We start from the raw sequence: 11,988 nt of genomic DNA on the forward strand, positions 1-11,988 counted from the left end.
CAAGGAATTCAAAATAGATATATGAAATTTTTTTTTTCTACAGACCCTCTTCCATATTCAGCAAATGGAGTCATATATGCCCACGTCTGAGCATTTGGCCTTGTAACGGAGTCTCATTCTGGCGAAATGGAAAAAGATGTAAGGTAACAGGATGGAAAGGATGGGAAAATGCAAGAGGTGGATGAAAGGGTGAATGATACGGCTTCTGGTGCGCTTGACTGTGAGCGTTCACCAACGCATTTTATTACCACTTCAGACGGGACTCCTAGTCTGAAATGATAACGTGGTGTGGGTTGCTTCACCTTGGAGGAGTGAGATGAATCACTTCTGTTTGGCAAAGCACATACTTTTAAAATTTTCTTCTGAGTCAAAAAAATGTCTTGCTAAAAGCAAGGAACAGTCATTAGAATATTTTATTTTTCTTTGATGATGCCTACCATTCATCAGTATTCTTTGCATGGATTTATTCTTATGGTTTCAGTTTGAAGGGCTGAGATGAGTTTTCTTAAGAACTAAAATTGAAATGAAGGGGAAGTTGTGGGAAAGAATACCTTACTATGGATTTCTGGGGAAGAAATTCACCCTTTCTCCTCTCCAGCTGTGTTTCAACCTCTCAAAATGGAAGTTTCTGGGGAGGGACAGTGGTGAGTTCATTCCGGGGTGAAGAGCCTTGGGAACTTCTCTTTTGGGGACTGTGATGTATGACTTCTGCTCATCCCCTGAAAGCCACTGTGTGCCTTGATAGGCATTAGGTAAACAAAAGGAGTTTTTTTTTTTTTTAATTGAGGAGGAATGAAAGATGAAAGTGCAGGGTGCACATTTCCTATTGGAGCCGCTCCTGACTTTAGTTGAGATGGCCTGGCTGGCGAGCGTTCTCTGGGGGCTCCTGCTGGCGAGCCTTCCCATCTCAGCTCTGCTCTCACTGTGCTTCCCGGCTGGAGAACTCCTCGCCCTGTTTCAGGAAATGGCTAACTGGTGAGTGGCACTGGAGGAGCAAGTCTGGAGGACAGCATGGGCTGTGTGTGATACGGTGTGTGTGCAGAGCACGGGGCTGCGTGTCCCAGGACCTGAGATCAAGTTTTGGTTAAGGTCCTCACCTGGTGGCTGACTTCTGAGTCTCCTTCTTCTGCATCTGCAAGTGGGACTACTAGGTACACCCTGCCTGTTTCAGAGAGTGTGCTCGTGAAGGTCAAGTGTAAATGTTCACGTGAAATAGCTTTGGCAAGTCCAGAAAGTGCAGAATACAACAGAAAGATATTCCCATGGACTGAAATGCTGGTGCCAGCCCGCAGGAAAGCTCAGCCTTATGGAGGACGAAGAGGATGCCAAGTTCATGGCCAAGCCCCACAGTGGTTTACTTGCAGAGCGTGCCTCAAAGGGCTAACCTTCGAAGGATAACTTGTGGGAGGGAGCTCTCGGGAAAGAAAGGTCAACAAAGCGCCGATGCGCCTCCGTCGGGCCCCCAGTAGACAAAGTTGGACCCCAGCAGAGGGTCTGGATCTCATCTGAAAAGTGAGCTATCTGAGCTCTGGGTAGGGTTTGCTGAGGTTTGGATGTGGTTTGAGTGTGTCTCACAAAGGCCTCTGTGCAGGAAGCTTGGTCGGCGGTGTGGTGCTGTCCCGGTGAGGGCACCTTTAAGGGAAGAGGCTGGTGAAAGGTGATGGGGGCACTGTTCTTGGAAGGGATTAATGCTGGTCTCAAGGAGTGAGTGAGCTTTCATGAGAGTGACTTGTTATAAAGCAAGGCCACCACCCCCACCAAGACACTTGGGGTGCCATGGTGTTTGGACTCCAGCCACAAGAACTGTAAGTCAAATAAACCTTTTTACTTTTTAAAGTACCAAGTATATGAAGTACCCACTATCTATTATTTTCTTTCTTTTTTTTCTTTAGCAACAGAAAGAAGACAAATACATGGTCCCAGTGGAGAAACCCTGCCTCCTTGTTGTTTGTGGTTCTGTTTACCATGGTAGAAAAGCAGATGCAGAAAAGTCTAGCAGTGAAATGATGTGATGGTGTAAAAGCAATTATGCCCAGGGCAGAGACGGAGAAGACTTCCCCAGGCACCTGGAAGCTGGATCTTGAAAAAACAGTATGAACTCTCTAAGATGGTTAGGAGGTAACCAAATAACCTTTTGGTCATATCAAAATAATGTGAACAAACCATCAATTGGACTTTCAGGATATATTACATATATTCATCAGATATTTACCAAGGAAATAGTCCTGAACACAATAGCATACTTCACCTTTGCTACATGACCATTGTTTTCTTAATAAGGGCAAAATTCTTGAGCTGAGTTTACATAGAAAAACAATTAAATGGCTTTCTGAGACATACTGTAAACCTTAGGCTTTATTTCTCTATTTTATGCTGGTGGATGTGATGCGTAGTTTTTGTGTCCATTCAACTAGGGTAGAGCACCCAGTTGTCTAACCAAACGCTAACCTAAGAGTTGCCATGCAGGTGTTTTGTAGATGAGTAACATTTACGATCAGGTGACTTTAAGTAAAGTTTACCCTCCATGGTGTGGGTGAGCCTAAGCCAAGCAACGGAAGGCCCTTAAGAGCAAGGCCTGAGTTTCTGCTGTAGTGATTCACCTCTGGTGAGTCACCTCACGGTCTCTCTGCTGAGAGTGCCATATGCCAAGGTCTCTGGAGAGCCTTAAGGGATATGGAAACAGGCTTGGGTGTGGAGAAATGGTTAGGTGAGACACAGTGAGGGACCGAAGCCCAAACACACGGAGCAGAGGTGCATGACTTGGGGACACCAAGGGCAGGGCCGGTGGGAAGCTGGGGGTCACTGGGTGCTCCAGAAAGGGTGGGGAGCAAGAGTGAGAGACGGGGACCTGTGGCATGCGTTAGGTCTGAGGACCCGAGGCTGGCGAAACTTACCAGAGAAAGCTGGAGATGAACGATATCTAAACCTGCTTCTGGACATAATATCCAGCTATTGCTGAGAGTTTGGTTGATAGAGAAATCATGGTTTGACTGACCTTGGAACTAACTGCCAAAAATAGAGATCTTAAACCCCGAAAAAAAGAAACCATTGTACAATGCCTGAAGAGACAAATTCATATAAAATTTTCAGACAAAAATATACATGCAATTGAAGACCTTTCTCTTTGTAAAAAAAATTGGTGTTTTATATTCATATGATAATCATATTAGTCAAATCATTAACCTGAATGATGCCACAAATCTGACCCATCTGTACCAACAAAACATTTGTATTTCATATACGGAGAACCTTGGGTCACTAAAGAAACTGGAAAGACTATATCTGGGAGGCAATTACGTTGCTGTCACAGAAGGTTTGGAAGGACTGGAAGAACTAAGAGAACTTCACATTGAGGGTCACAGGCTTCTCCTCGGAGAAAAGCTTCTATTCGATCCAAGCACTCTTCGTTTCCAGCAAAATCCCTCTCTATATTGAATATCAGCAACAATAATATTGATGACATAAGAGAAATACTGGAGAATCTGAATCACCTCATAACAGTCAACAATCAACTTATACATATGAAGGATTTGGAGTTTTTACTGAACGGGCTGGTGAAGCTGTGGAAAATGGATCTGAATGGGAATCCTATTTGTCTGAAACCAAAGTACAGGGACAGGCTAATATTGGTGTCCAAATCATTAGAATTTCTTGATGGAAAAGAAATAAAAATATGGAAAGACAATTCCTAGTAAGTTGGAAAGCATCCAAAGATGCCAGAAAAATCAGCAAGAAAAGGAGCGGTAAAAATTTGGGTGAAAGCCACATTGATATGAGCAACTTTGAAACAATGCATCGCACAGTTCCTGTTTATTACCATGGGCGAGTAAGCCAAAATTAGTGTTTTTCTCCGACTCACAGAGACATCTTATAAATGGAAGTACGTCTCCAGAAAGCTGCCAAGAAGATAACACTAAAATTATTGAAGAGATGGGGAATTTCTCTTTGGAATCTGAAAGCTTGCTAACAAAAAAATGATGTGCGTGAACCTCGCCTTCTCCATAATCCCAAAGTAAAAGAAAATTCGCTGAAAACAAATAAATTCAATTTCAAGTGATCTTATTTTTTAACTTTATAAAACTTGGCAACATTTTTTGAGGGTTTTTAGCTTTTTGGTGTCTTAGAATATAAGAGTTCTATACTTTCTTATTTGATTTGTTTCTTTATAGAATCTCAAACTTTTACTTTCTATGTGTGAATTCAAATATCTCTTTGCTTTATTACTCATTATATATAATTTACTGCAAAAATAAAGATGAGCTTTCCTATTCAACAGAGGGTCTTTTTGAAAACAAAACAAAACAAAACAAAACAAAACAAAAACACTCGAAATACGCAAACACCCAGCTCCTTGAGAATTGAGTTCCCCAAATTGGTTTTGTTACCACTTTGACTTTTTTTTTTTAACAGAAAAGTTATTAATAAAAGTTATTGTATATCTTTGTCAAAGGGATTCATTGGTTAAAATTCCCTATGCCATAGGAGTATACCTAAACTATAGTTTCAAAACACAACTTCTAATACAGAAAAATTTCTGAGGTTCTGTGATTACACCCTAATAATTGCATTTCATTATGTGCAAAATAATCTTCCACAAACACAACAGACACTCCTGAAGTTCAGAATGAATATGTTATCCACAGATATTCTGATTTTCCTGTTTTTATCTTTGTGAATTCTTGGTTTAATTTTATACTTCATGGATAAAACTAATACCTGACAAGAACAATTTAGAGTAGGAAAAGTTCATTTTGGCTCATGGTTTTGGTCCATGGTAAGCTGACTTCATGGCTCCAGGCCCAAGGTAAGGCAGACACCATGGCAGAAGAGCGTGGTGTAGAAATTCTGCTGCCTTCATGGTGGACCGGAAGCAGGGCAGGGGGAGGAGCTGCAGCGCAACAGAACACTTCTAGGGCAGCTCCCAGAGACCTACCTCCTCAAACCATGCCCCACCTGCCTACAGTTACTATCCGGTCAGTCCATTCATACCAGGATGGACTGAATAGCTTATAGCTCTCACAATCCAATCATTTCACCTCTAAACATTCCTGAATTTACATAGTCACTTTTGGAGGAAACTTCATATTCAAATTATAACATTCCACATCTGGTCCTCAAAAGCTCATGTCCAGCTCATAGTACAAAATGATTTAGATCATCTCCAAGAACCCCGTAGTCTTAACAGTTCCATCATTGGGGCTGGGGATGCAGGTCAGTTATATAGCACTTGTTTAGCCTGTGTGAGGCCCTGGGTTTGATCCACAGTACAAAAACAAAACAAAACAAAACAAAAACCCAGTTGCAGCATCATCCAAAGTTCAAATCCAAAGTCTTATCTAAGATTCAAGGCAAACACTTGGCCATGAGCCTCTAAAAATCAAAAGCAAGTTACCTATATCCAATATACAGTGGCTCAGAGTAAACATTTTAATTCTAAAAGAGAGGAAAAGGGAAATGGCAAGAAGGGATGGGGCCAAAAGAAGATCAAAACTCAGCTGGGCAAACAGGTCCCTTAACTCCATGTACAGCATCTAGAACACATGGCTGTGAGATGTTATCTCCAAAAGGCTCAGGTCGTCCTGCCCCCTCTAGTCTTGCCAGTTGTAACTCACACGCCTGGCTCTGTCTGTAGTCAGCACCTTTTCTTGGCAGACAATCTACATTACTGGCATCTCTTAATACCTGGAGTCCAGCTTTGACTTCACTTTCATGGCTTCATGCATCAGACTCTCAGGGGTACCCTGAAGGGACCCCACTCCTGCTACACTTTGCCTGGCCTCCTAGGCCTTCCTTTGGAATCTCAGTGGAAGCCTCCATGACCCCTTAACTTCAGCATCCTGCACTCCCATAGAACCAGTACCATGTGGATAACACCAGGGTCTGCTGCCTGCTTGTGCAGTAGTTGATTCTCCTGGTATAATAATTTCAGTGACTCCTGAGTCCCTGGGTAGTTGAGTACAGTGAAACAACTTCCAAAGACAACTCCTAAGATCTTGTCTCAAAAGAATTTTCCCTTCTATACTCTTAAGCCTGCAGTGGGTGTGGTCTTGTAAATTCCTGAGATTCCATCCTAGCATCTATCCTATTGTGCCTGTGCAAAGAACTTAGCATCTCTTTTGTTGCCATAATCTCTTTAGCAACCACACTTCCATTGGCCCCAGTTTTACAAGCACTATGCTGGTCAAACTACAAGTTTTAAAAATCATTTAGCTTTGTTTTCTTTTTCCTGTTATCACAGTAAACCTGGCCAAAAACTTCCAGTAATATCTATGCCACCTACTGAATGCTGGGCTGCCTTGAAATTTCCTTTGCCAGGTTGATTAGTCCATCACTTTTAAATTCAGCTTCACACAAAGTCTCAGGACACATGCAAAATGTAGACAACTTCTTTGCCAGAATGTAACACAAATGGCCTCTAGTCCAAATCTTAATAAAATACTTATTTCCCCCTGAAATCTCATGAGCACATTCTGCATTTCTATTGGCATTCTGGACTTTTGAACTCCTATCAGAATTCATTAAGCTCTGTTTACAACATTTTAAAGCTTTTCCAACATGCATCTCTAAACTTTTCCACATTCCTCCTGCACACCAACTCTAAAAGCTTCTGAACCACATGATCAGGTTAGTCACGACAACAATCCTGCTCTCAGTATCAATTTCTGGGTTAGTCAGCTTTGCATTGCTGTGACTAAAATACCTGATGAAAACAACTTAGAGGAGGGAAAGTTTATTTTGGCTCATGGTTTCATTCATGGTGGGGCTGAGTCCATTGCTCTGGGCCCAAGGTGAAGTAAAACATCATGGCAGAAGGGAGTGATGGAGGACTGTTGCTCCTTTCAGGGTGGACAGGAAATGGGGGAGGAAAGGGGGTGCAGAGAAAGTAAAACTTTCTGGGGCACGACCCTAGTAACCCATCTCCTGTAGCCAGGCTCTACCCAGTCTATTCAAGTTATGATGGACTGATTAGGTGAGAGCTCTCACAATCCAATCACTTCACCTCTAGATAGTCCTGCACTAATACAGGAGACTCTGGGAAACACATCACATCCAAACCACAACAGGCAGTGTTTTGACATTGTGATTCAATGTCTAGCACACATAGAATATTTGAAAAGCTGGTCTGCATTCATACTGTATGTTCATTGAGGAGTTTGTATAGCCTTCATGTTTTCAATTAAGTCCTGAGAGTTTCTATTGCTCCAATTAGATGCCCTGTGCTGTAATTAGATATAGAATCCCCACTAAGTGTAGAATTAGGAATTATCACTACATCTAACATCATTTAGATGTTAATCTAACATCATTTAGAAACTTTCAATTCAAACTTTCTGATTCTACTTTTCCACTATCACCCTCACTCAAAATATTTGAAATAACCCAAACAGCACATCCCTTGAGAAACGAAATAAACCAAAATGTATTTGCCTCTTTCTTTACTCCACGGTGTAGGATTACCTATTGTCATCTTGATTATTTTTCCAACAACTCTGTCCCTCTCATCAAGCCATCTTATTAACAACTGCCTAATTAATTATATTCCAGCAGTGCTTAGTCTAATTGCCTTAAAGACTGCTAAAGTTAATTCATGGCCACTGGGGACAAACTCAATCTCTAATTTTTATGTCACTTATTTTAGTTGTTGGGACTATAAACATTTTCGGGGTGCTGTATCAGACATTTCCCCCACCACGCAAACTTCAACAGACCTACAAACATAGTCTGTCCCAGCAGAACTGTTAGTGCTGGATTCCATTATAAAACCCAAATCTCATGTGTGCACGTTCTGCCTCAAGGAACATCTGCTTTTCTTAGTCCTATACTGGTGATCAACCAATCTGGCTTGTCATGCAGTTTACAGTAAATGTTACAGATGGCCAATTAATGCACCTAATCATAATTATCAGCCTTGCTGTAAGTAAGCCACTGGTATTCTTCATTGTGTTTATTATTTTAGTACCTCTTATAGTTTGAGTTAGCAGTTTTCCTCACTTCCAGAAATCACCTAGTGTACGTTTACCATACAGAAAACACAAGCCCTGGGCTATTAACAGGAATAGTATTGATTCTATCACCTCTAATAGCCTTGAGATTGATTATAGCACTCTGTTAATACTAGGATTATTCACTAATAGAAGATCAATATACCAATAATGACAAAATATCATACTGTGTATTTTCCAAGGTCATCACACATCAGTTGAATAGAATCAGAAGGATTCTCCTGTCACTCAGACTTATCCTGTGTCAGAACTTGGCAGACGCTGTCTAGCTATAGTCGTCTACCTACCGCATCCAGTCTTCCCTTTCCAGGGTCTGTGTTCTCACCAGTGCTGCTGCTAAAACTGTCACAACCCTGCTTATCACCACTGCTGTAGGGGCTTGCGTTATTTAGGGGAGGAAAAGCATCTTCCCTTAACCTTTCTAAGTTCCAGGCTGGGGCACCATGTCCAAGGACAGAGTAACAAGAGAGAAGCTTAAAGATTTTTTTGCTGTAAGTTTTACGTGACATGAAAACCTTCTTAAGGAAATGAAGACATGAAGATCCAGTTCAACCTGAGGGTTTTCACATTCTTCTGATGAAGAATGCAGAGTTGTAGAGATGTATGATAGGACAAAGTCCTGAGTAACTGAGGGACGTTAGCAGGCCCATCAGTCACAAGCTCCAGAATGTTAGGAGAGAGATTCACTGTTGTTGACGGCACTGTGGCCCTGTGCTCCTCAGGAAGGAGGCTGTCGTGGGTTACACGTAACCATTGGCACTGCCTCCCTAGTAGATGCTTCCCACATGGGCTCGTATGCATTGCACATGGTCTCAGTGCTTTGGGTTAAAGCTGCTGCCTGCTCTGACCCTTTGTAGATGTCATATGAAGATTCCTTCATGTTCACATTTTTATGTATTCTTCACATATTGAAGTCTACTTTTGAATATTAATAGTATAACCGCCTTAAATTGGTTATTTTGACATAAACAAAAAATAGTTTAATACCATCACTAGTAGTGAATACACTTTTTGCTTCTGTTTTAGTAATCATCTCATTTTTAATGGCCACATTTAAACATACTTGCAGGAATATCAAGTCCATACCAATCTAATTTTGATGCACTAGGATCGACTTGCCTACATTCTCAATAAAAGTCTTCCCAGAGGCAACCACATCTGGTCTAGAAATTATGCTTTTGTTCACTGCTCTTCTGGGCATTCTAGATAATCAGCCTGTAAGTGAGGCTCATTGTAGTGTCTCCTCTCATTCCACTGTTAGGCAACTTACCGATGAGCCCCAGAGGTACTGGAAGGACTAGAGTAAGCTCACTATAGAGAGTCTTTTTCATTTTTAAATCTTTTTGTCATTATTGAAGAACTGCCCACACACTGCATTAGAAGGCAAGATGCAGCCCGACCCTGGAGAACGTGTCCTGAGTGGCGACTCCGTCCCTCTCCACACCTCTCTCCCTGCAGTCTTCTCTGGTCCCAGATTTGTCTCTGAGTCCATGGTCTTGATCACTTGGTTTTCTTGCTGAAGTAGTGAGAGCCGGCGGGGCTCAGAGCACTCTCTGAACAGCGGACATCCTGCCGGGACCCCGCCCTCTTCGGGAGCCCTGCTCTTCTCTCCAAGCCTGCGGGATCCTCCTCCCCAAGGTCCTTCCACCCCAAGATCATCAGCAGGGGCTTCTTCCTTCCTCACTTACTCCTCCAACCTGCTCAGAGAGGCAGCAGCTTCATGATTGGAGCTCAACTGCTTCATCGTGCTTGGCGCATGTGGTTCATGGTGCTTGGAGCTAAAGCCCTTTTGGAACCCAGGTCACTGCACCAGGGCACCTCTTTCCAGTCGTTTGCCAGCCAAACCAAACACACCTGTTATCAAATATGACTCCACCCTCTCTGGTTCTCATGTCACAGAGTGAGAGAGCCACACGCAGAACCATGCGTCAGCGCTCCCTGTGTGGGTGGTAGCTACTGAGCACTGCCAGGTTGGGGTGCCAAGCTTCTGGAATCTTCCAGCACACCCTGACTTTTCAGCTCTCCTTTCTCATTTCCCTCAAAGCTGACAGGAACCAGCACTCCTGTGGGGGGACACAGTGGTGGGGGGCAGTTCTAGTGTTCCCCCTCCCCGCCTTTGACCTTGGCGGTTCTGCTGACTCCAGGCTGTCTTCCTTCCCCCAGATCCTCTCAAGGTAAAGTCTGGGGCAGCCGATGCCAGTCATTTGTACCCTAGCCTGAACTTGACCTTGATTGTTGTCTGTTTTCCAAGGATGGGAGCTTGGTCCCCATGAGGGACTGTGTATTTCGGTAGCGTGTCAGTGTAGGAAACCCGATTGGACTTCAGTTTGTTCTGGTCCCTTAAATCAGGAGTCCTCATGCCTGATCCCTGATCAGCAAAGCCAATTAATCTGGGAACTTCTTAGAAATGCGAATCATGAAGCTTCGTGCTGTACCCACTGACTCAGGAGTGGGCAGGATGTGCGCTTCTAATGCATGCTCAGGTCTGGGGACACTGCCCTGGATCATGGCTGGAGGCCCCATAGCCCCTGGACTCTGACGGCATCTACTGTATGGAACTGTCGTGTGGAAAATTTCTTGTGATCACATCAGCAAAGCACAGGACCAGTCCCAGGGATTAGTATTTGCAACCACAGAAGACCTTGGGATTAATTTTTGTGATGAATACCACTCTGTAATGGGACTGTATGCATCTTAGAAAATAAGATTTGCTAATGGAATTAAGAACACAAACAAGGGAAAAGCTCATCTCTGGGAGTCTGAATTTGCGTCCAAACAATGAATAGGCTAATTACAATTCAGATCCATTAAAGCGAAAGACTTTCTTTTTCCCTTTTCAACTGCTGTTATCTCAGTGTTCTTGGATATAATGAAACTATATTTCTTTCAGAATGTTCCTGAACCTACTAGACTGATATTTGTGCTCAAACAGGGAAAACGTTCAGGATTTTATAATATTGAAAATCTTCAAATGTAGAATCAGAGGACAAAAACCATCAACAAGGAGGAAAGGAAACAATAAGAGAAGTTCAAGGCCCAAAAGACAGGATTTAGAAAGAGAAATTTAGATGGAGGGCGAGAGGCAGGGCAGGCGAGCAGAGAAGCTAAAAGGCAGAGTCGAGGTGCCGACTGCTTCAGGCTTTACGCTGACATTTCAGATCCACACATTACGTGGCTTCCCACACATGGCTTCTCTGTGTCCTCCATTGCTCCTGGTGGGGACAGAACCCCTGTGACAAAGATTAGCAACGGAAAGACAAACCGCAGGTCAGTAAGATGTGAGCTCAGGTATACGCGGAGACCACTGTGCAGAAATGAGGGGCTCTCTGGAGTGGAGAAGTCAGAGTCTGGAAAGCCGGCTGGAGAAGACCAGAAGGGCCAGGGAGGCCTGGGAGAGCAGGGCAAGACTCCTCTGAAATTCCAGAGCCCGGCTCCTCTGTTGACTGGAGAGCCTCACGCAGTGGGTCACCCGTTGGTGAGGGCCATGCCGAGGGGCCTGAGCAGGAGGTGAGAGTGAAGCCAGGTGGCTGCCCGCAGCAGGTAGCCAGTCCTCCGAGCTGGGCCTCCCACCCAGAAGGCACCAGGCCTTCACGGACTCCTGCGGGAGGGACTCCACCTCCCTGGGGCCCCTCCCCGGCAGGTCAGGCTGCACAGCACCCTCTCTGAGAAGTGGGCTGGAACGCCTCTGGGCAGAGAATTCAGCGTTAGAATGAGCAAGTTTACGTGAGGCCACGGGAAGAGGGTGGGCCAGAGTGACTCGGCAATTTTGCCAGGTTCCGTGTGTGCCTCTCAGGTGGCCCGAGCTGAAAGAGGAACCAGCGATTCCGGAGGAGCGAGCAGCCTCCCACCTCCTGCAAGCTGTGTTAGTCACCTGCAGCTGATAACCCGCCCTCTCCAGGCTGAAGCCACCAGGACAAGGGTAACGATGTCGCGATTTCAGGCACAGTGCCTTGCAGACGGATCATCCCGTGAAGGGACCATCTCT

At 44.0% G+C, this 11,988-nt stretch overlaps 1 pseudogene across 1 annotated transcript; it reads left to right on the top strand.

The window, feature by feature from the left end:
* The first annotated feature begins 2,996 nt into the window (after positions 1 to 2,996).
* On the top strand, positions 2,997 to 4,057 carry LOC306637697 (protein phosphatase 1 regulatory subunit 42-like; annotated as a pseudogene). Its single transcript has one exon. The product of its transcript is annotated as a protein phosphatase 1 regulatory subunit 42-like (transcript).
* The last annotated feature ends 7,931 nt before the right edge of the window (positions 4,058 to 11,988 follow it).

The sequence above is a fragment of the Sciurus vulgaris genome (assembly GCF_902686455.1).
Source record: "Sciurus vulgaris genome assembly, chromosome: 10".
NCBI classification, from domain to species: domain Eukaryota; kingdom Metazoa; phylum Chordata; class Mammalia; order Rodentia; family Sciuridae; genus Sciurus; species Sciurus vulgaris.